Source organism: Nyctibius grandis, chromosome 1 (genome assembly GCF_013368605.1).
Source record: "Nyctibius grandis isolate bNycGra1 chromosome 1, bNycGra1.pri, whole genome shotgun sequence".
In the NCBI taxonomy this organism is placed as follows: domain Eukaryota; kingdom Metazoa; phylum Chordata; class Aves; order Nyctibiiformes; family Nyctibiidae; genus Nyctibius; species Nyctibius grandis.
In genome coordinates this window covers 36,270,828-36,295,447 of record NC_090658.1, presented here as the reverse complement: position 1 = coordinate 36,295,447, position 24,620 = coordinate 36,270,828, and the positions used below count along the sequence as shown (strand labels likewise).

Here is a 24,620-nt window from a genome sequence, read left to right as displayed (position 1 = left end):
TTTTCAAGAAACCAACAAAAATGTTTATTCACCCATCACTTGTATGTCTCTTCTTTTTTCATAAACAGTCACATTGCAAAGTTCTCAATAAGGCAGGCATTTTTCTGAAGACGCTCTTGATTTTTATATAAACTGCTCTGGCATCATCTAGTCTACCTAAAGCTAACACAGATTTGCAAACTCATACATAAAACACCATACTAGCTAACAGTCATGATCATTGCCTACATAATATGACCAAAACAAAAAGTTTACCGTTTTCCAAATTCCTCAAATGCCACAGGTCCTTAACTCTCACCACTTTCAGCACGACATATACATGTATATTTCACATACAAATGTTAAACAGAAGAAAAATTACTTGTCCACATAGCAACATCTATCTTTTAAGTCTCTACCTTCCCGCTAAAATAATCACCAATCCCAAACCATGCATTACAGTCTTAACTATCTTCAATAAGCACACTGCTATTCTAACATGAAACTACCACTGTAAAGAGCAGCAGAAAGCTTTTTTTACAGCAATTTACCTAATCTGTATGAATTGAAGCAAACGCATGTACCTCAGACAGCAGAAAAAGTGGGAATAGAGAGAAGAGATAAAGAGCCAGGTAAGTACAGTACTATATTATCATCTTAATTGAGTATAATGTGAAAATGGTTAATTTTTTTTTAAGCTTGACAGGGCCTTGGAAGCTTGGTATGTATTTTTAAAACCACTCAGCTGAAAATAATTGAAGTTGGAAAGCTTCTGATCAAAAAACTGACCCAAAGTCCATAAAAACAATTCTTTATGTCAAATTAATTCATAAAATGTATTTGAGGATTTTAACATAGTTGCTATTCAAGAGCTATAGCTGCACAGCCGTCCTCACTGAATACATGCACAACGATTCTGCTTCCCTGCATGTAAATATACTTAGTTTGCTTAACTGCTTCCAACCTCTTAGTCTCTGGCTTGAGGCTGCAGGGTCAGTTTCACTGGGGAAGAAAGTACTCAGAGGAAATGATGATTCACAGACTTTAAACGTCATTTTCAAGCATGCAAGATCTGCACCTCCTATAACACATATTTTGCCATCCTAAAACGTTAGCCATCTTTATCCTCTTTTCTAAGCCAAAGAAAATCTTTGTTCCAACTAACCAGTCTCAAATAATTTCAGAGATTTAACCAAAATTAAATACTTAGGGAAGTTACAAATACTCAAGAGACTAAGGTCGAAAGGCCTAGTGATACTGTGTGTGTCCTCATTTTTTTGTAGAGTACAAAAGATGACATCCTAGCACGTTTTTTGAACAAGTGTTTTCCTCACACAAGAGAACTGCGTCTGCAGAGCAATCTTTATCAAATTCGTTTACTTATATTGGTGGGGGAGGGCAAAAAGCCCTAAGATCTTTCCTTTGTTTAAATGCATTTCCTGCCTTCCTTACTGCTATAGACTGTGTTGTGGCAGTCCTATTTATAGTCCAAAGAAAGGAAAAAGCACCACTGGAGGCAGGAAAACTAAGTTGGGAAAGAATAGAAGGAAGTGTGGCTGCCATTTAGCCAAACAATCTAGAACTAATTGAGCTCAAAAGAGCCCCAGCCTCACTGAAGCTGCTGGGAGCGAACAGAGCACAATCATGCTTCTCTCTCCAGGGCCCTGCCAGGGCTGCTGAGCAGGACAGTCAAGTACAGGACACTGCTGGGCAGCAAATAATCTCAGCATCCCAACACCATGAGAAGAACTCTTTAAAAACCGAGTGTGCTGAAAGTTAGATACCTATCAAATTAAGGTAAGTGCCTCCTTTGGGCTTTTCTGCTTGCTACATTCTCTGTGTCTTTTCAGATGTGTCCAGGCTGGTAAATGAAAATAGAATGAGCTTTGGAGAAGGAACTGTATCTGATTTTTAGATAACGGTTTGCAGGACATCTGATTCTTAGATAAAGAAATCTGAATTCAGTTACAGATTCTTCAGAACTTCCCTTAAGCAAAAGAAGCCTTTGCCATATATCCATAAGATAACTTTGCTGTTTTCCTCACCTGTGTTGTGTTCATCTTCTTATAATCTGTGATTAAGTACTAGAGAAATGTTCTTGGTAACTATATGCCCCAAAGAAAAATAATTAAATCAACTCTGCATTAGGTTAAATATATAGATTTAGAGACAGAGAGAGGGAGGGAGAAGTATATGTAATATATATTTATACAAGATATGTTCATTTATAATACATAAACATATCAAAATGTATATAATTTATAATTGAAGTTTTGTGAGGATTTAGCCTTGTACTCACGAAGTACACTTGAAAGTAGGAACTCAGCCAAAATTGAAGCACTTGGAAGTTTCTATAGTTTTAGAATTTATTATGGCAGGTAATTTGTGTGTGTGTGTGTGCGCGTACGTAAAAATATACTATATCTAGATATTGATATATATTATTCATTGTGGTTTTGCATTGCAATACCATGTAGTTGCTATTCAGAGGTCTAATTTAAACTGACAGTAGAATACAAGTGGAAATTTTTAATCCGCTTATTTTCAGATGCTATTGTCCTGGTTTCATGGGGATAAAATTATAGAATAGATTTTCTGTTACATTTTGTTTCAGTTTGTGGCCAGCCATGGTATGGTGATCAAGGCCATTAGCAGTGAAAGCCAGGGCAGCTGACCCAGGCTGGCCCATAGGTGTGTTCTGTAACGTCAGGTTCACTATAAATTGGAAAGCTTGGTGGGGAGGGGTGGGGTTCTTTGTTATACTTTTTTCATTTCTAATGCTCTCTTCTCAATGGTTGCTACCCTTAGAAGGGCTTGCCACCACTCTATGGGCTAAGTATAATTGTGTCTTTTGTATTAGTATTGATAGTTTTCTTATTTTATTAAATCTGTTTAAATTTCAGCCCATGAGTCTCCCTCCTTTTCCCAATTCCCTTTCTTGGTCCGGGAGGGGACATTGTGTGATGGAAAAACTGGTTACTGTTTAGCCCTGGGTGTGGGCTAAATGGAGACAACTACATACAGAGTTATGCTATCATGACTGCATGTGTAAGAAGCTCCATTTTAAGACATACCGGTACATAGACCATATTATTTCATTGAATTAGCATAAACAAGACAGACTTTTAAGAGGGAAAAATGAGAAGTTATTCTGTGTTTGACTTCTTCAATTTCCAACATGTCCTTTGCTCTTATTACAAAGGAAATGCTGTTGTGATTTGAGGGCAGGAGGATAGAAGCTGTGGAATACTAGATTCAGGATTTCATCATGTGATTTTCATCTTCTTTGAACAATCTATGAGAATAACCTTTGTATTACTCTCACTTGTGTTATCACATTACCTCTATGCATATGCCATTCAGATTATTCATTCATTATTCAGATGTTTCTTAGGATTAGTGGTTTATTGTAAGAAGGAAGTGTGATGTGTTGTTATTCTACTTATCCTTTTAGGATGCTGTTATGTTTGGAGTCTGTTATTGTGAAGATAGCAAGGCAGGATGTCATCCATGTAGGTGAAAAGCTGTGATAGGACAATTGTAAACATCAGCAGTCAACTGAAAATCTGATCCAGGGAGGTCACTGTATGAGGAACATGGCAGTAGCTTGAAGCTACCCCACTCTTTCTTCAATCCCTTCTCCCATTTCAGTATCTACAACAGGCTCAAAGGAACCCAGAATCGGGGAAAATTAGTTAGCAGTGCTAAAACATACTATGCTGTTTCCAAATAAGATAGATTGTCTTAGAAAAAACCCAGCTTAGAAATTACTGTTAGGTTTTCTGTCTTCGAGAACTTAAGGCCAGTGTTTTCAAGCTTGTCTCTGTAACTGCGAGAGTTAGTAACCCTAGTTTAAAAAATGAAAACTGCCTTACATAGTCACATAATCGCAGAAGTAGGAGTTTTAGGAGAAATAAATCACACACATAAGAAGATTTGTTTCAAAACTGCAGGAGTTCACAAGTTCATGAGTTCAAAGTTTGCAAACTGAGAGTTTTGTCCTGAATCATTCCAGAAGGCCTTAGAATGAAATTTACACCCCTGCACCTTATAAAATCTTACTGCCTGCTAGGGTCTAACTACTCTGCAGGAGATTCTTTGTATATAAACACTTTTGAGAGTTCACAAGTACTAACACGGTTGCAATTATTAAGACTTGCTAAATATTAAACAGGAGAATTTGATATACTAGAAGTAAGCGGAGGTTCACATGCTTTCTACCCTGCCACTGTTTTGCCAGGAGGAATAAAGAAGTCTAGAATTGTCAAATAAATATTTCAGTCAACTGTCACTGCTGTATGGGCAGCATGGCTTTCTAGTTCCAGGAAAGCTGACTGACTTAAAGGAAAAATCATATGACTTAAAAAATAATGCACTTTGGGTGACAGACAAATCATGCCATGCTTTCATGCAAAGCTAGCTCAGTGTTAGTAGGATTTATTATTCCTCATGCAACTGCTCCACTGTAAGTATCTTAATTTCTCCCTAAGCCCCTATTCCACTATACCAGATGCTCTTACAAGTGAGCTTTGTGCTCCAAGTCACAGTGAAGACCACTAACATTACAGGAAAAAAAGAGCAGAGACTTAGTAGTACCAGTGTGTCTGTTTGGGGCAGTCAAAGCAGGATTTTTTGAGAACACATGTACAATCCATAGTAGCCTCACTCAAAAAGCAGAACTGGAGGAGAGGGGACGTAAAAAGAAACGCAGCTAAAACACATTAAGAAATCAAAGTTCAATATTGGACAGCATCAAAACAGTTCTACAAAGAGAAGCAACTGCTCAACACTTAAAACAGAAATGTCAGTGCTAAAAAATAATTTCTTTGATAATGTCTAAAAAACCCAGCTTATAACTATGTGCTGAATAACATCCTGACTCGTGCAAATATTTATACAGGTGCTTAAATTTAAGCATATGAGTGGTCCCATTGATTTCAAGCAAAATTATTTCAATGGGCTGATAAAATTTAAAGCCAGGCAGAGTCATTAGATCATCTAGTATGACTTCAAACACAGCATGCTAATTTTACCATTCCTCTTGTCTGAAACTCAAAAGCTTGCCTGCTTACAACAGAACATATGGATATAGTGTGTTAAAGGGGAAGATCATGATGTTCTACATGCATGAATAGTGACTCACTACGGCGAGAATTCTTCAAGTTAACACAAATCCCTTAGCTCAAATGCGAATTAAATGTTGCACAGGCTTTGTACCAGCTTACTGCACAAGGGTGAAGGTCAATGTGTGTATGGAAGATGGACTGTTTGTCCCAGAAGTCTATGTGCTATCAGAAAAAGCCATTAACTTCACTTTGGTTGCTTTCCTAATCTAGTGGACTAGAGAAATACTGTTGCATAAGCAAGGATGAATGAAAAAGCTGCTTTACAAGTCAGTCTTCATGCTGAAGTGCAGCTGTATTTTTTGCCTTCAGTTCTCTCATTTCCCACAGACCATGTGCAAATTGTGGTATAAAATAAGGAGCCACTGTTCAGAAGCAGATGAGACAGAAGTGTTAACCAAATGGAGACATAGAGCAAAAATTAAATTGTCAAATCTCTTATTATTACTTGAACGCACATAGGCAGTTTAAAAACACTTATTATTTGAACAAAAGACAAGATGAAAAGTGGGAGACTTGACCTGTGGCCTCCTTTACAAGTATCAGTAACAGTGGGTTTATATTACATGAACACACAACAGCAGAACAGTGCTGTGGGAGGATAAAACCTACTGTCATAACAAAAAACAAAGGGAGTGGGAACAAGAAAGACTGTCTTGGAGTACAAGTCCACCTTGCTCACAGTTCATATTCTGTTCCCAGGATTCAAAGATCCTTTGACTACGAAGGTTCTCCCACATTGCATCAGAACAGAGGAGTTGGAACATACAGTCTCCAGGGTTTGTTTGAAAACACAGCTAGGAGAAATGGGATGCAGAAAAGACAACAAAAACTCAGAGCTGCTGTACATTCAACATTGCAGCAATGCCCCGTCCTTGTTCAGCATATCATTCACAATGAGGATGGCTGGAGAAACCTAGAAAACAAATCTCTTCTAAATGCTCAAGTCTGTTTAGAAATCTTCAACGTCAGAACATACAAGGTAGTATAGGAAAAATCACCCTTTATGACAGATTTGGTTTTGTGCTTAGAGGTGCTACTGCATCTAGGTCTAGAATTATAGGAACACACCCTTCAAGCTCTGTTTCTAAAATGAGCATATACATCCTGTGGAATATAACTATTCAGTTTAGTTGGTAATAGACAGTGAAGAGCTTTTGTTGTTTTGTTGGGTTTTTTAAACAATCATATTGTTATTGCTACAGAATAGGTCCTTATCACCTGCTTTGACTGCATGGCACAATTTCACCCTATCCCTTAGCAAAGGCAATGCCACTATTCTTTAGCATTCACAGTGTAGAACAACTTACATTTGTCAGTCCATCTCTGTACTTCAAGGATTACAAGAGGAAATTTCTCATTTCTTTCTAAAAGAAACAAATTCTTGCTAAAAATTCTTTCTAAAAGAAACAAATTCCTTTTCAATAACTGACAATGTGAGAAATACATACACATTCATCTATTGGTTGCTTTAGATCAGCTATTTCATGAGCTCCTGCTGCTTTTGTTAAAATGGAAGTTGCAGTACTGAATGAGGAGCATCATGGATAAACTTAGAAGCAGCATGCAATCCCATCATCAAACAAATAAGACTCCATTAAACAAGAAAAAGTTGCTGAAAGCACTGAGAAACTTGAAACTGAAATGCCTCATGCTGCATACTGTTGGTCACTTGGTGCTTTTCAAGTCATAAGGAATTCTTCAGTCAGCACCTTGACTGAACAATCAAGAGATGTTTTTGATGCAATTCCATGTTTGAAGACAATACACTGGATAAAATACAAATTCCTTGGCTCACCCACACATCACCTAAAATAATTAAATAGTACTGAGGATCTTATATTAAGACCCTCATCATATTTACTTTTTAAAAAAACTACCTTTCCACCACAGCCTCTTCACTGCAACAGCCAGTTAGTGCTCAATTTATGCTGTAGGCTTTCAACAAGGTGTTTCCACTTAAAAACATGTCCTGCAACAAGACAAATACAAAAAACAAGAATTATGACCTCTCTCTGTAAAACAGAACCAAGCAAAATGAACTGAAATAAAAACCATTGTAGTCTTACAATAATAATAATGATTTTAATAATTAAAATTTCTTACATATGTTGATAGAGAATCATAGAATTATAGAATGGTTTTGGTTGGAAGGGACCTTAAAGTGCCAACCCCCCTGACATGAGCAGGGACACCTTTCCACTAGACCAGGTTGCTCAAAGCCTTATCCAACCTGGCCTTAAACACTGCCAGGAAGGGGGCATCCACAGCTTCTCCAGGCAAAGGAAGGAACTATAAATTGCCTGCTTCTCTGTGAATACTGTAGGCTTTGAGAGGGAGGGAATAAGGGAGGAGAGTTGGTTCTGTAGATTTGTTTTTTGTTTGAGTAGGTTTGTTTTTTGTTTGAGAAGGTTTGAGGTTTTCATTCACCTCATTAGTCATTGGCATCCCCCTTCTAAATCTGAGGACCAAAGGTACAGAAAAATTAAGACTATCCCGTATTTTTCATGCCAAATTTGTAATCCCTAAAATCTAGTATCTCCCTATACTTCTTCAGAATATTACATGAGTTAAGGCACAATTACCATTAACTTACAGCTGTGAGTGCACAGCATTTCCACAAACCAGAGCACAGATTCTAAGCTGGACTTCAAGGGAAAAGAAGGAAAAGGAGAGAGGAGCCACCAGTAATGTACATGAGTGAAAAGGCTGCCTTAAGTGATTTGGTCGTGCTATTCCCACCACTTTTATACAATCGACCCTTATCATCAAACTTCATCCTTCCCATCTATACCTCCTGGATCCTCTCCTTTACTCTTATACGTCTGCACTTCACAGTTGGACTAGATGATTGTTGCAGGTCCCTTCCAACTGAAATATTCTATTCTATTCTATTCTATTCTATTCTATTCTATTCTATTCTATTCTATTCTCTTCTCTTCTCTCCACCTCTTCTGCACCTTATCACCTTCACTGCACTTCCCTCCTCCTAACTCCAGTAACCCCTTCTCCATATTCCCCTCCATTCCAGGCATACTGCTTCTGGGTTTTCCACTATGCAGACCAAATACTTAGGAGAAAACTAAGAGCCATCCAAAAGTGGTGGGAAGATGGCTGGGAGGACATGTAGGAGCCCCTCTGGAGTATGGCATGAGAAGCACTGAGGGCATGGACCATTGGCACAGTGGCTTAATCCCCAGAGAATTCAGCAGCCACAGTAACAAACAGCCAAATCTCTACTGAGCAAGTGAAAACATTAGTCAGAAACTTATAACTGGGCTGAATGTTTACCCGGTCAACAAAAAAATCCCCTGCTGTCTGCTGTGATGCAACTGATCTGTCAAAAGGCAGGTCTCTACTTCAGAGCCTAGAAGTGTTACTGTTTTTCAATGCCACACTTAGAAGAAAAGTTTAAGAGAGCACAACAATTTTACCCCTCCATTATTTCTGAGAATAGAATTATCAGATATTTTAGCTTAATTCGTGAACTCCAAATTTCAGGCAGGTACACAGTGTATCAAATTGCAGTTTAAATTACTGTATTCTCATACATTTAAAATCACTCAAAAGCTTTTTTTTCCCCAATGGAAAGCAACCACAAACCTTAACTCTAGGCATTGCTGTAGGCTCCACTTGTGACATATAATTGCTGATATAAAGAAAGGACTGATTTCAAAGGTCATACCTAAGGATGACGTAATTTGAGGATACCTTATCTTCTCAGCTCTTGCTTTCTTAGCCATAACATGACTATTGGTTGTATCCTTGGGTATGAAAGGGGATGCACACAGTGCATTTGCAGTACTCCTGTGCCCCCTAGAGCATTATATTGAACCACTTGGAATTGACTTAGATTGCTATGGATATAACATAGTCTATGGATGTTTAAAACTGATTAATGTAATGTGAGGTTGAGAGACTTACATACAATATTTTCAGCAAAATTTCCTTTCCATTGTGTCCTTCAGATGCCCTTTAGCTGGCAGCTTAGTGTAAAAGCTGTTGGACTATTTATAGCAGACTTTTTAATCGCACTCAGGTATTTGTAAAACATCCTGTCTAGTGAAGGCTACCATGGTCTGCTTTCATGCACTTCTGCTGATAGTGAAGGCTATATAATATCTGAGGCAGTGAGGTAGACTATCAAACCAGGCACTGTTTATTAGTTATGGATTCCACATATTCTAGAAGGCTGCAGTTGAATCATAGTGCAACCATTCAGGAAACAAATGTAGTAACACAGACTTGCAGTTAGTATAACCTGGCATTTATGTCCACTGAGAATCTTACCTCCTGTTACTCCAGGAGGTAATACGTCAACAGAAAAAAAAAGACATTTTCAGGCAACCCACAAAACAGCCATCCATAATTGCCATATTCAGAAAATAACTCTATATTCCAAAATTTTGCACAGTATCAAAGCACTGATGCTGAGATAAGCTCTTTATCAGTGATCAATTTATAAATTAATGCACCTACAGTTAATTAAATGACACATAAGCAAGACATAGCCAAGTATGTCTAAAAAGATAAGAGAAACAATAATTAAAAACAAGCCATGAAACAAAGCCTCTCTTACAGTAAGGAGAGTCTCTGGATCCGTTCATCCAGCATCAATAAAAGCAAACAAATTCCTGATCTCAAACTGAACCAAAATGGGCAACCGTTCCATTCTTTAGTTCTTTGCCACTTTTCTAAAAGCTATCCATACTATTTGACATTAAAATTTTAACCTTACATGCACCCATCCCTATCACAAATCAGTGCTAACTGTACTCATTTTTTTGTTATTCCTGTTCCATATTTCTCATAGCATGTTGGAGAAATCTATGTTCATTTCTTAGTTTTTATTTGAGGCATTAATGTCCACAGAGAAAAATTTACCCTTTTCAATACAGTCTTGAGTTTTTTTTCTGAACAGAAAGAGAAGCTAATATACTGTTGTGTAACAAACAGCAAAGCTTTTGTCATGCAGAAAATGCCATCTGATAGATATAAGAACACAATGTTATATTAATTGTATCTGCATTAGCTACTTTAGCTTTTTTTGTATGTTGGTATTTCTTTAATAAAGGAAAGAACAGGAAAAAAAGAAACCCCCTACAAACTTTTTAGACTTTTATTTTCTGGAATTATACCCAAATTATTTATCTGTTCTGTTTCATGATGACTTAAATCTGTCCATCTAGCATGAGGAACTGATAAACTTTTTCGTGCATAAACAGCAATCAGCGTTTATGGCATTTTTTACTGAGCCATAAAAAATCATTTATTTGTCTATTCATTTCGGGAAGTACAAAGGCTCCTTTTTTTTTTAGGGAGTGTATCTCAAGTTGTTAATGGAATATTGCCATTCAGTCATTATCATCAATTTATGTTCCTATGAGGAGCATGACTACCAAACAAAAATAGGCAGCCATTCAGTGCAGAGTGATGACTCTGTTCTGTGTCCTATTTCAAATGGCCCAGGTACTACCAGTATTTAATCAATAACATCAAAGGGTCTTGATAAATGTAAAAGAGTGAGACTGATATCGCATAATCAGAGAAGTGGACAAAGTAATATTAATGGCACTTGTGGACTGGTGGAACACATTTCCGTCATGTTTTCTTCAGTATCAGCAGGGAGTAATTCTGTAACAAAGTCTGTAAAGAAATTTCGGATCAATTTTAAAGCTGCATATAAAGTTCTGTTACCCTTGATCTCAAATGAAAATGCCTTTTAGGGGAAATGAAATGGCATTTATGAAAGATAACTCATTTGGTCAATGGACCATGCCCTAAAGCACAGTGAGTGCTTTCTTCTTTCTCTGAGTGAGGCCTGGTATTTTATGCCCAGCTCTGTGAGCAGCCATCCGTGGCCAGGGTCTGCAGGAGCTTCCAACACAGTTCTACAGGGGCAGCTCTCAGTCCCTCTTTGAAATTATCATCCCGCCAGTGTTCTAAACTTAAATGAACTCATTCCTCATGGGCTTATTTCTCATTTTTAAATTCATGGTTTTTACAATCTCCTCCACCCCTCTTTTAAAGCCTCCTCAGCAGCTCAGAAGGCCCCAGGGTCACAGACCCACATGCACTGGAACACTCTCTTCAGAGGCCTGGTGAAAGTTCCCAGGGAAGCTTGGGGAGGCCTCCTCAACGCAGCCTCCAGGGATGGCCAAGAGGAGCAACTGGTTGATGTGTTGCCAAGCCTGATTGCACACTGGGACAAAATGGCGCTGCACCTCGGCAGCAAACGTTTGCTGTTTGCCTAGCCGGTGGCTACTGTTCCAGAAGCATCCCTCCTTGCGCGGCACTCACTCCGTTTACCAATGCAGAACAGGGGCCGAGCATCACACTACCCTCAAGCGTTTCAAGCACAAACCCACGTCTTGGGCCTCCGAGGTGCGGGGTGTGAGGCGGCTGCAGCGGGGGCCTCAGGCCGCTGGGGGCTGCTGTGGGGCCTCCCCGCAGCGCCTCTCGGCCTCTCGGCCTCACGGCCGGCGGCCAGCGCCCGCGGCCCGGCCGGCGCCGGGTGCCCATTTCGCGCCTGGGGCGCTTCTGCCCTTTGAAATGTGTGGCGGAAGGGGCGAAGCCTCGTCGAAGTGCGCGGTCGCTGCGGGCGTCGCGCTGCCCTCTGTGAGGGTCCTAACGGCCGGCTCTGCCCCGCCGCCGGCCAGGGGAGGAAGGCAGCCGCGCCGGGCTCGTTCTCCCCGGCCACAAACTGAAGAGACTTTCAACTGATGCGTCCTTCTCGCTTATTTGTTGTTTACGTACGTAACCAGGGTGTGGGCGCAGAGGCAGAGGAGGACAAACAAGGCACCAAACCCTGCCGCGTCACCGGGGAAAGGTCAGGGGTTCGGGGTGCTGGCGAGAGGCCCCTCACTGGGGCTCTGGCCACAGGTGCTCAGGGCACCTTCACCTCCCAGACTGCCGACGAGGTTCTCTAATGGGCCGGGTACCCCCATGTCTGTCTGGGTTATGGGAGTCCATGTAATGTGGGAGGGTTTTTTTTCCATGAAAATTTGTCAAGGAAACGCAGCGGTTTCCCTGCGATACCGAGAAAACGAGAGACCCACAAAGACATGGCTAATTAGCACGAGGGCTTCTTCCCTGCTCCAGGCTGTGCTGGCAGCGCTGATGGCTGTATGGTTTCGTAACCACGTGCAAGTTTATATAATATGAAGAGCTGGGTAAGGTCAAAGGAAGCAACCTGAGTTGCCCTTTTTTGCTGCAGCCCTCATCTTCAGTGGTTTGCAGGCTTCCATCGGTTTCTGACAAATGTGCCAACTAGATATGCTATTATAATTTAACAATTTTAACAACAGGCACCTATCTGGCTCTGGGCAATTCCTTGGATTTGTTCAAATCTCAGTTGCAGTACTAACCGTTGGTGCAGGTTGTATTTCAGAAAAATGCCCTATAATGCCCTTTATAATCCAACGAGACTGTGCAATCTTACAAGATCTGGATTGCTTATCAAACAATAAAATACCATGACCGCATCCTATACTGAGTTATGGCAACTGCCTGTGACCTGTCAGTCTTTTCAATTTAAAGTACCAACGGAGTTTCAGCACAGTATATCCTATAAGTGGGATGGGAATTAAGCATTTCAGAAAATGATGTTTTGCATCTTACCCTCAAAATCCCATTGACAGTATGCCTTTGTCCTTAAATACCTAAATATCTTTATATATTTCACCAAGCTAAAGGGACTTAGGCACAGAGTCTCAGCTGAATTTCAGTAACGTATGGCTACATATCACCCTGGAAAATTCCAGCAGTCTGTTAATTTCTTGACTTCAGTGTTTCTCCTTCATTTGTCCTACATCTGGGAACATGGGGATAAGGATGCTTTTGTTTCCCATTTTGCGTTCTCTGCTTAGACTGATAGTCTCCACCTCAAAAGGGCTATCACAGTCTGACTAGACAATGTCTGGCACAATGCAGCCCCACAATCCGTGTTGTAAAAATGCTAGATACCAAAATTAAAATTATCTCTGGTATAAATAAAGCACTCATCACTCTACTAGCCAAACACAAAAGGTAGTGATGTTGCCTCTTAAGTACAAATAATTCCCAAAAGTGGGGTTGTTCACATATTTTGCGTGATCTGTCGAGTGGCCGGGTCTTAAAGATGCTATGGATGCCACAGTGTTTTAAATTGTCCTGTTTCTGATGGTTTAAATTCCTAAATTTAAACACAGCAAATTGTGAAGTCAGAAACAAACCTGAAGCGATCAACAGGGATGTGTTTAACTTTCCATTTGTGCTGCCCCTACTGTCGATTACGGCTTATCTGCTGTTTGGTGTTAGTCATTAATAAAAAAAAAAAAAAAATAAAAAAAAAAAAAAAAGAAGAAGTTATGGAGCACATAGTGCCACGTTCCAGTCAAATGCTTTAGCAAAGGCTGCTGTTACGAAAAGGATTTTCTAATAAGGGGAATAATGATCTTCAGATTCTGACCTCCTGGCACAGCACTGAGATTTATCAGGAGGGGCATGTGACTAGTTAAGACACACAGCCCCAGCCTGAAGGAAACAGCTGCTCATTTCATGCTTTAGCACTTGGCAGCTGGACAAGGAAGGGTGATGTTTGTGTTGAATACCTCTGCAGAACCAAGTACAGTAAGTGATTTTCCCTGTTTTTGTTTTTTTTTTTCTAGACTGCCGCTGCTTTCCTATTTTCATCCTAGACCTTTTGTAAAAACACTTAAGGGTGAGGCATATTTTTGTCGCTTCATTGATAAGCAGTCATTCATGCTCAGAACGCCTATATTTTTCTGACCTGGGATTAACAATAGCGTTGTTTTTGCTCTTGCGGGAACAAGACAGGTACAGTGTTTTGTCCTCATGCTAGCCGGGGAGGGAAAATGGTGCTTATTTACTCAGATGATGGTGTGAAGAGGTTGTTTATGGTGAGCGTATTTTCCTTTCTCTGTAGAGCTAGTCAGTAGGTAATGATGCAACTTGAGTATAGAGCTATTTCAGTATTTCGTTTAAAAGTACGCACGTAAGAAATTGACAGAGGTGCCCCCTCAAAATAGTGTGATTGATCTGAAGAAAGTCACTTGTGACTGGTTCCTTTTTGGGGGTGAATGAAGAGATTTTTTGGAAAGAAAATTGTGGAAGCAGAGAAATACAGGAAGACAGTGAAGATGCACTGATTAACATATAATTGAATCATTCTGGATAATAATGCATAATTAGATTGTGAAGATTGAAAGATCCTCCCTAAAACCAGGGAGTGAGTCTCCTAAACATCTCCAAGTTTTTAATTCAATTTATTTTTGGATACTTGCGTTTTTGATGTTTTTGCTTCATGAATGATTGATTTCCTTATCTGATAATTTTTGAATGTTATGGTCTGAAGTTTTGCTTTAAAACGCAAAATTGGAGTATAGGATATATATAAAGGAACTTTTGATCAATTATTTACATAGAGATGAATTAGTTTTTTTGAAGGAAAGCTTAGGAGGAATGGGAACAAATGAATGGACGATGGAGCTTGATATGTGATGAGACTGAGGGATGCCAGGTGCTTTGGGGAAGGTTAAAGAGAGGCAGAGAGCAGTGGGGTCTTGTTGAGGAAGGTGTATATCAAGTCAAAAAGCCTGAATTTCAGAACAGGATCAAGGGTAAACACTGGCAGGTTTGGTGAATCATGTGGTCCCTCCTTTAAAGATGGGGAGAGTAATCCTTATTCAAAGACTTCTCACGTAAGAGAAACTTTATCTATTTCTCCCTGAAGACTTTTGTTTTTCTTTTAAAACACAGTTTATGGCTTTGACGGTTAACTGGAAATTTTATAGGAAAGTGTCAATCAGTTTCAATTGCTCACAAAACCAGAAGTCTGCCTGGCTTCCTGCCTGTTCGTGTCTCCAAGGGTAGACTGCCTTTGAACCAAGAGCTGAAGTACTATCAGGCTGCAGTTACACTGCAGCTCTCCCACGCAGGTGGTATGCGACGCCATGAATGCAGCAGGTCCACGGGGCCCCAAGGTGCCTGGCTTTGTGCTCAGGAGCCCCTCGTCCCCCAGGAACCTTGGGTGCAATGGGGCCCCTCAGGCCTGTCCAGGTCTCCGTCCCATGTGGAGCAGGGAGAATAACTGGTCCGCTCTTGCTTTTTTATTCTGATCCTAGAATAACTCTTTTTTTTTTTCAGAACTGTAGGAATTCTTGATTTTGGGTAAGACTATGCCATGGTGTGCTCGTTTCCAGATGTATTTTATGTTTGTGATGAATGTTCTCTGTTGAGCAAGCTGCCCAGTCAGATGAAAATGTCTGTTGAAGGACTGTGCTTTGAACCTAAGTCAAACCCCAAATCCACCAGAAAACAGGAGCTCAGACTATTCCTGCTGTACCTTCTTATTCCCTATCTCTGGTACAACTGCTGTGCCAGGGTTGGTGCAGAAGACTGATGTAAAGCCTTATGGTTCTGCATCAGCTGGGTTACAAGCCTGCTATATGTTCCTCTTGTGCAACTGATTTTATTCTCAGGCATCCCTGGGAATTAAGTGTAGTATAAAAGCAAACTAGTGATGACTGCGTAGTAAAAACTGTACTACTGTACAGTAGTACTGTAAATAACTGTACTACTGAACTCTCCTTCAGGTGTCCGAAAAGACGTTGTCACAGCAGTCACTGAATTGTCTCAAAGAAATGTGGTGAGAGAGCTCAGTTTCGTGCCTCTGTACTGTTGATTATTAAGGTTATTTACAACGAAAGGAGAATAACTCTTCATGTGGATGACCAAAATTTAAGGTAAACAACGCTGCTTTATTTACAGCTTCCAGCTTTCATTACTGTATCTCATTTTGAATGAAATGCAAGACTCATGACTAGACTTTTAAATCCTCTATCCACAAAATAAAGAAAACTTGATCAACATTACAAGATTCTCACAGATGCAGTTGTTTCAGCCCTTATCACTAACCCATTTTGGTGGGGATACTTACTGTTAAACACAGACAGTATACTTTGAGAAATGAGAGTATTGCAGTCTTCAGGCTCTCCTCACTTTATGGCTTTTCTGATTAATTTCAGCTGCAACATCTGTTAGTGCAGCACCAGTCATGGGACAGCACTGGGCACACACTGATTTTGCACTTGAGCAGAAGACACAACCTCTGTACCACCACTCTTTTATATTATTTTATAATATTCTGATCTCACAGAAACACAAGCTCAGGTTTTTGAATATACCCCCCCATTGTGTTCATGTAAGTCAAGGCAGGTCTGCATAAGCATGAAGTACATGAATTAAATTTCAGCATGCTTTGTTTGGGGAAGTGCTCAGCCCTTGTATTTCCCACTGACGCATCTCCAGAAAGTCCAATACCTGACAGAAATAGTTCATCCTGGATTTTTTTTTTTGTTACATAATAGAGGAGATTCGGTAACAGAGTGACCATTGCTGTCCTCCTGCAGAAGCTCAGTGCATACTCATGTCACTGACAGCTGTGTAAGGTTCCTGTTAAATTCTTTTCCTTTACTCTGAGGAAATGATCAGGGCAGCCTTACAGTTCTCTGAATGGGCATATTTCTGCTCTATAGCAAAACATCTAGCTGAAGAGTAACCGCAGTTTTGCCAGCCCATCTCTGTAGCTGAAAATGCCATTATACAGAGGAGCCACTCCCAGGATGTTCCTAAATAAAGAGAGGAAACTACTTTTAAAATACTAAAGGGGTACTTGTGTGGTTTTCTTTTTTTCCTAAGCTGTCTGGGCCTGGCTACAGAACATTTGTATAGGTACTCTAAACAACTTGCACAGAAAGTTTTCTGTTAGCATATTTGTGGTATAATCACTTTTCACCACTAAATTTAATAGACATGTTTTCATGTTGGCCTTCTCTTTTAAGTAAGGAATGGCAATGTCTTATACCCGAGTGTTTGATAAAAAAGCTGAAACAAATTCTCAGGTCTTCTGATTTTTACTGTTCCTTGTTCTTCTCTGCCTTCTTAATATTCAGTGTGAACAGCCAGTGCAGTAGTACTTTTTCATTAATAGGTTTGCTTATTGGTATAACATATCTAAAAACCACCTGACCACCAGATTAGAGACATTGGGACAGGGGAGAACTTTTCTCATGTAATGAAGGTAAAAGAATATCAGCTACAAGCACTGGCAATATCAACAAAACAGACTTAGTGAGTCCAGTTCAGATACAAAGACTAATCCTGCTAACGCATAGGTATTTGCTGAGCTGAACTCATGAGTGGTCCCATCAGAAAGCTCAGCTTACATCTAAGTGTGTATGGGGTCGGGATCAAAGTGTGGGTGTGTGGAAATACCCGCACAACTGATGTTTACAGCTCAGCAGAAAATACAATTACCCCTGAGAATTACTCTGGTTGTTTTGGTGGCCATCTGCTGTCTCGCTTCTCTGAAGAACTGCTCCCCTTGCTGCAGTGTCCTCTGACCGCATTCAAATAGGTGAAGTGGTTTGACTCTCTTGACACTGTACTCTCCCACCTGTGATTTATGCATGTTCTCTTTACTAATGATCTGGAGTTTCTCAGGCAAGGGGAGAAGGCTTCAACATCTCAAGAACCTGCAAGGCATAATAATCTGTGCAAAATTCATGAAACCTGAGCTATTCTTGTTCAGAGACTTTATATACTTAGTTCCTGCAGACAGAAAATAACCGTATCATCTTAAATTAACACAAATTTAGTATTAGTGAATCAGCAGTGTGTCTTCTTTGGACTACCACAAGTCATACCAAGCTTAATATACCAGTACCTAGTACATATTGATATTACATGTTATGTATATCAGTGCGTTTCCATATACAACTCCTTCCACTACTGCTTCTCTTCTCAACTCCTACCATGGAAACAGACGTTCCACTCAGAGTAGTGGTGGGCTTGTGCGAGAGAGGCTGGAGTGTGGCAAGTGCATGTAGGAACAGGATCTCCGAGGTGAACGAGGATTTTCCATTCCTTTTGAAGTATATTTTGCTCCCCATGGCTGAAGTAGGTTGATAGTTTTCAACGTAGAAATGAGTCTTAGAGGCTAGTATTTAAATTGTACATGATATGGTCAAATAGATCAAACATGATTTATAGTGGGTATATTTGCATGCTTGCTGAACATGTTGATGAGGCTGCCTTTGACACATGATCTAAGGTTGCATATATTCTTTGTCATGATGTTATATTCTTTTTCATATTCTTTAAAAAGATGTAACATTTCTCCAGATTATCTGGTCTCACCAAATTGAATTTCCTTAATCTGAAATAGCATTATTACAGATAGGCTTCCATTCAGAACCTGTAATTCACTTAGATCCACCCAATCCATAATCTTGGTGCTGGTTCATATGGCATAAATTGGTGTGTTCTGTTTGTTTTGTAGTGACCCAGTGTTTGAACCCAGAGCTTGTTTGGAAATTTCTGGTGTTGCTAGTGGAAAGTAAAAAAAAAAAAAGTTTATGCAAATATGTAATTGATTACCAGTGGGGCAAATTACATCAGAAAATCTTTCCTGAACTAGGGCGTGAGTCAACTTACTGTCTGGGTATATAGTGATTTTTGTCATCCAAATCAGAATAGCCGTAACATTCCAGCCTTATCACGCTGTTCATGAAATAGCTTCCTTAAAAGACTAATAATAATCTCCTCTGCTAAAGATGTCTTGCCTACTTTAGCTTGCTTACTCATGCTCTGCTTTACCAAATTCATGAACACATACTTCCTGAAACAGCTGCCACCCTTCCTAAAATTCTTGGTTTCCAGGCCCTGCCCTAATGACTGTCCATATATTTTTATCTTGACTGGGCATTGGGGCAGGAACTAGAATTCACTTGTTTTTTCCCCTCCTCTTCAGTGAGTGCTCCTCCCCTTAAATTATACAGTCATGGTCTTGCCTGCTTTCTCCCTGTAGCCCAGAGAAACTCCTTTTTTTTTTTAATATGGAATTTTCTTTCTGTTCTGGGGCTGGTAAATCTACTCTGTAGCCTCAGCCAAGACAGTGGGGAGATTTACAATCCTTCCACTAATGGGAAGAATTGATCCTGTATCTCTCACAGCTTTAAGCAGTTGTCCTGGTTTTGCAGGGATAAAATTTATAGAATCAATTTTCTGTTACATTTTGTTTCAGTTTGTGGCCAGCCATGGTATGGTGATCAAGGCCATTAGCAGTGAAAGCCAGGGCAGCTGACCCAGGCTGGCCCACAGGTGTGTTCTGTAACATTGACGTCAGGTTCACTATAAATGGGAAAGCTTGGTGGAGATGGGCTTTTTGCTCTACTCTCTTCTCCCTCTTTCTCTTCTATTCTCAATGGTTGTGATCCCTGGAGGGACTTGCCACCACTCTGTGGGCTGAGTATAACTTTGTGTCTTTTGTATTGATATTGGTTTTCTTATTTTATTAAATCTGTTTAAATTTCAACCCACAAGTCTCTCTCCTTTTCCCAATTCCCTTTCTCATCTGGGGAGGCGTCTTGGGTGATAGAACACCTATCTAGTATGGGAGTGACGTGCTAGGTGTGACCAGAGGATGCTTACCAGAGGGAGCTGCTTGCTGTTGCTGACTCTGATAGGCTTCTTGAAGCCCACCGTTGGGTATTTGGAGACTTTAATATTGAAAATGCAGAAAGAGGCTAAAAGCTCTAGGGAGTAACCTTCTCGGGTGAGGAGGTGAGAAGTGAGAGACCAGGCTGAGAATCACATCCCTGGACTCAGGCCCTGGAAGTGAAAGGGAGACAGGATTTGGGCACTTAATCCTATTTTTGGATCCAGTTCTCAGCTCCCATTGCGGAACCAAAATAAGAGAGGTGGTTTTTAGATTAATATATCTTAAGTAAAGGCTCTTTTGCAATTTGCTTCATGTTTGTGTTGCAAAATCTGCTCCTTATGGAGTTCTTGCACTGATTTAACTATATCGATTCAGAAATTTGTGTAAATTCTGACTTGGGCACAGTTATCTAGTATACTAGTGCTTATAGAAATATAATTTATTCCTGTAAGTAAGCTTGAAAAGGAGTGAGCTGTTTTGAAAACCTGATTGCAATAGCAGTCAGTCTTTCAATGCTGAATACTGAGGAGGGGGGGGAACAAGGGAAAACAAGTCCCTAAGCCTCTATCTCAACTTCTAAATCCTAACACCTCCCGCCCTTTAGTTTCCTCTCCTTACTTGACCACTTCTTTCACTTCATATTAGCTTTACCACATAGCCACAGGATTTTTTTTTTTTTTATCATTATTGGAGTTAAGCAGACCCTTCAAAAAATTCCGATAAGCTCCTTAAATTTGATAAATACATGCTAAAGAGGAAATAGTTACGAGTTTCCTCTATAAATACAAAGCAAACAGGCTTGGATGAATTTAATAAGTGTCTTCCAAGTTACTCATGAGGGCAACAGGTATTTGGGATGGCCTGAACCTGCCACTACAAAGTCATTATGCTACCAATTAACTGAGGGGGTTTTATCCACAGAGGCAAAAAGACACTTGGTGGAGTATGTGATTTTCAACTGTTACAGCTACAGCAACTGCTCCTGTTGCTTTTCAAATCATGGTGAATTTTTGGCATAGCATCTCTACCAAGTATGCACTTGGGGATTTTCTAGGGATCTTGCTCTTGTAGGCAGAAAATACATGAGCTTTAGAGAATTAGAGTGTTGTATCTTAAGACATGAGCATTGCAAACTTAACCAATGGGTTTTGGTAACGTTTGTTTTGCTGAAGTCCTGTTGTAGCAATGTGTTCTTTGGTTGCTGAAGTGGGATATTTGTGTAGCTGCAATCCTGTGTTAAATATTCTTTCATACAATAAATATTTAACTACCAAAATAATATTAGCAAACTAAAGATCAAAGTTACTTGTTTAATCTATTACTTATTAAGGCAGGAGCTGCAAGATGCTTTTCCTCTTTTTTTCTGAGATTTTTTTTTTTTTACACTGTTCCTTCCCCTTTTTCTAATTGTCTTGCTGTTCTGTATATTTTTATATATAGCACCTTCTTCAGATGAGCTTGTGTTTGTGTTTCAAGTCTTTTGATGAGAAATTTCTGTGTTGCCATTACTCTCTTTCTAAAGAAGGCATTTAACTTGTTGGCTGCAAACTGTCTTGTTGTTAGGAAGGTACGTGGCTATTAATAAAACTCACTCTGTTACAGAAGTTTGAATATAGGAATCAACTATGGTGACGCTGTTCTCGTATCCTGTGCTCTGTAGACGACTTCTTGTATCATAAACAGTTTTAGAAGTTTGCTGTGTGTCTTCATACTGCCATACTAACCAGTGTGTGTTTCTTAGTAGACTGCTTAGTAAGGAAACAAGGTTTAGCCAGCTGACCGACAGTTGCTTTGTTACCTCTGAAAAAAAGTACAAAATCTGGTCAGACATGCTAGAAAGAGCAAATAATCTCTTCCTTGCTTTTATCTCTTGGAGGCTATTTTTAGGAGGCTATTTTATTTTTACTATTTTAAAAACCTCTGAACTGCCTTAAGAAGCACTGTATGCCTGTGTTTAAAATACTCTTTACATCAAGAAATCCAAAGCCTCGCATTGTTTCACCCATCTTCCCAAGGAAAACTCATAGAAAATAACAAGATGTAAGGAACTACTTGTGTATTTTGATGTCCAGGGTCTGCTGACAGAATTTTGCAAAGAAAGATGCTGTATCTCTCCTGACCTCCAGGCCTTGTTTTTGCTCTACCGGCTTTTTTGCACGCGTGCCTGCCTGTGAGTTGTGAGTAATCAGTGACTTCTGCAGAGGCAAAACTGTAGCACCACACCAGGCGGGCATCCCTGATTAAGGTGAGTGTGCAGCAGACAGCAATTTGCATGAGTTCCTAGGATCACACAGCAGGTCTGCTTACTGTCATGTGTGTCTGTCAGTGTTTTCTAGCATACCATTTTAATGTTCATTCTCTCTTTAAGGAGAGATTGCTCTCAAATGATTGGGAAGGTGCCCCAAGGGAGTGACAAGAGTTACTGACCATTAGCAACTGGTCCAGTCTCTCTCATTGTCTGTGACCTATTAGCACACCTGAGGGGAAATAGCAGTTACATGTGAACCATTTTCTACATTCATCAAAGGGAAAACAAAGGATGATTCCATTAGAAGTGCACAGCCAAATGAGCAAAAGGAGCCGAAGTTCTATCCTGCCCCTCTGTCCTTTTAACTGTCTTGCTCCATCTCAGACATCCAGCTTCCCATTACTTAAGCCTCTGAAAGCCTCTTCCTGCCTTTATTGTTTTGCCAGTTGCTGCCTTCAATTTACTGCACTGATAAGTACTTCCCAGGCTGTAAATGTATGGTTGAGATATTTCTGAAGCCGACTCATGTTTTGATTGTAGTCGCAGGAGGAAAGGTCAGCAGCAAAACCGCTCTCGCTACATGGGGAGGCCACTCCTCACATTAGGATAGGCATAGGTTGTGAATTCATGGGGAGAGATGTGAGGTAATGTATGGGGTAATAGGGACAAAGAGGAGAAAATAAACATGCACTTCACCTCCCCTCTTCACAAGGCAGTACCCTTGCTTTTATTAGATGTAAAGTAACTGCAGTTCTTCTTTGGCTAGGGGAACACTGGAAGCCAGAAAGAGTGGGAAATCAGATACAGTCATCGATGCTGGTAATGACAGCAGGTAGGTAGGAGGTGTTGAAGTCTCCCTTCACTGGTGTCTATGACTGCAGATAACAATTTCATCTTCTCTTGATACAATATAGCTGCAGAGATGGAAAAAGGAAGAGGGGATGTGTTTTAGCATCTGGTTTTCTGGGACACTTTGCTATAATCTCTGCTGTATGGGTGACCAGCACAAGCCTGTAAAGTTTGACATGCTTGAGAAGCTCCATCCATGACTGTAATTCCTGTGATGTCACTGTAATGCGTGGCACAGATGTTTGCAATGTGGATGTCTGTCAGTGGGGGCCTAGAAAGTATTGTGCCATGAAGCAGTCAGTCTACAGTGGGAAATAACTGGAAATTATGGAATTATATGGAGTGAAAAAGCTTCTTCCAAGGGAAAATAAATTTGGAAGCCATGGGTTTAACAGACAAGAACTTTGATACCAAACTTACTGAATTTTAATACCAGTTAGATGCTCTTACGGTTCCTCTTTGCCTTAAAATTGACTGAAAGGTGGTGTGAACCTGAAATTAGTGTTGACTCTTATAACTGTCATAAGTCTTGGAAGATATAACAGCTTTGAAAAAGACTCTACCTGGGGACTGTGCTACTACAGAATCATTTTGACTTAGTTAAAAAGAAGACAAAATAAGCTTTGTGAGGGGAAAATGTAGATCTCCAAGCTGAACATATAATAAGGCCTAGTTAAATAGGACCTAGGATTTCTTAGTAATCTAAAAAATAAATCAGTGTGATTTTTCTAGCTTGTCTGTAAGAGAATATAGGTAGCAATGATAAATAATAAAAAATATTAAAATATTTTGTAACAGATACACGATAATAAATATACTGGGTCTTTGTCTTTCATAACTGAAGGGTTGATTATTTCCCCATACGTGTTTTAAAATAACTTAAAAAAATCGTTTCTCTTGGGCTGGTCCAGTCTCATTAAAGGCATGCAACCGTGTAACCAGTCAAGAATATGTGCTGATAAGGTGGGTTTTTTCCCTGAGTTGAGCTATGTGTCTAAGTTAACAAACCACATTTACTCATGAAAGACACTGGAGAGCTGTATCCAAGTCTGTGAATAATAAAGGTAATTGCCAAGAGTTTCTTTAAGGCTTACAGGCAGTAGTATAACTTGTAAGAGGTATTGATAGTGTATTGATTCGGTTTCTGAAAAAAGACTGGATTAAAGAAGTACGTGAACTCCTATTGCTGTTAGCTGTCCTCTCCTGATGGCTTGTGCTTTGGTGGTGGTGATCTCTAACATGTCTGAAGGGCAAAGACTCTCAGAAGAGCTACATCCTCTGGCATCATACACGTTAATCAAATGTGTGATATTTGTAATTTTATGTTTGCTTTACTGGGAATAGCAAAACAATTGTTGTGACAAATCTACTGAGAAGTGTGGCTGAAAGTTTTCCTCCTTTTGAAGGCAAATTAAAATCTTCCTTTAGCTTTTCCTTTGAACCTGATGCTTTCTGGGCAATTGTACTACCTTGAGCCCTGGAAAGTGAAAGTAAGATGTCATCGTCACAGTACATGGAATAATTCAAGGATGTATGTTCAGATTTTACTGCCATTATTAGCTGGAGTTACAGTTACTGCCACAAATGCCACCACGGTAAATTGAGGAAACAAATATAGAAGTGGATGGGAAAAAGCAGAAGTATGGTATATAATCACTTCCATAAAACACTAGAATTGCAATTGAGAATGAAACCTTTATTTTTACAAATCCAGTTATCAAGTTATCCATTGTTTTAGAGGGTTTGTAAGTGAGGAAGCCTGGGGTTTTTTTCTGTTGTCTCAGAAATCATCTTGGTTATATTTCACAGAAAGAGATAAGAATGCTAAACCTAATGCTGTCTAAGCAGGTCAAGCCTTAATCAAGTGACTTTCTGATTGCTGAAAGTATTTGATCGTGTGACTGTCCATTAGCATTCC

The 24,620-nt window shown here is 39.8% G+C and overlaps 1 protein-coding gene across 1 annotated transcript in view; it reads left to right on the top strand.

The window, feature by feature from the left end:
* The first annotated feature begins 1,620 nt into the window (after nt 1-1,620).
* The window catches only part of RASGRP3 (RAS guanyl releasing protein 3), a 62,361-nt gene continuing 39,361 nt past the window's right edge, over nt 1,621-24,620 (top strand). The window contains exon 1 of the mRNA XM_068402287.1: nt 1,621-1,776. The gene's annotated coding sequence lies outside the window, so the exon portion shown is untranslated. The remainder of the gene's footprint in view (nt 1,777-24,620) is intronic.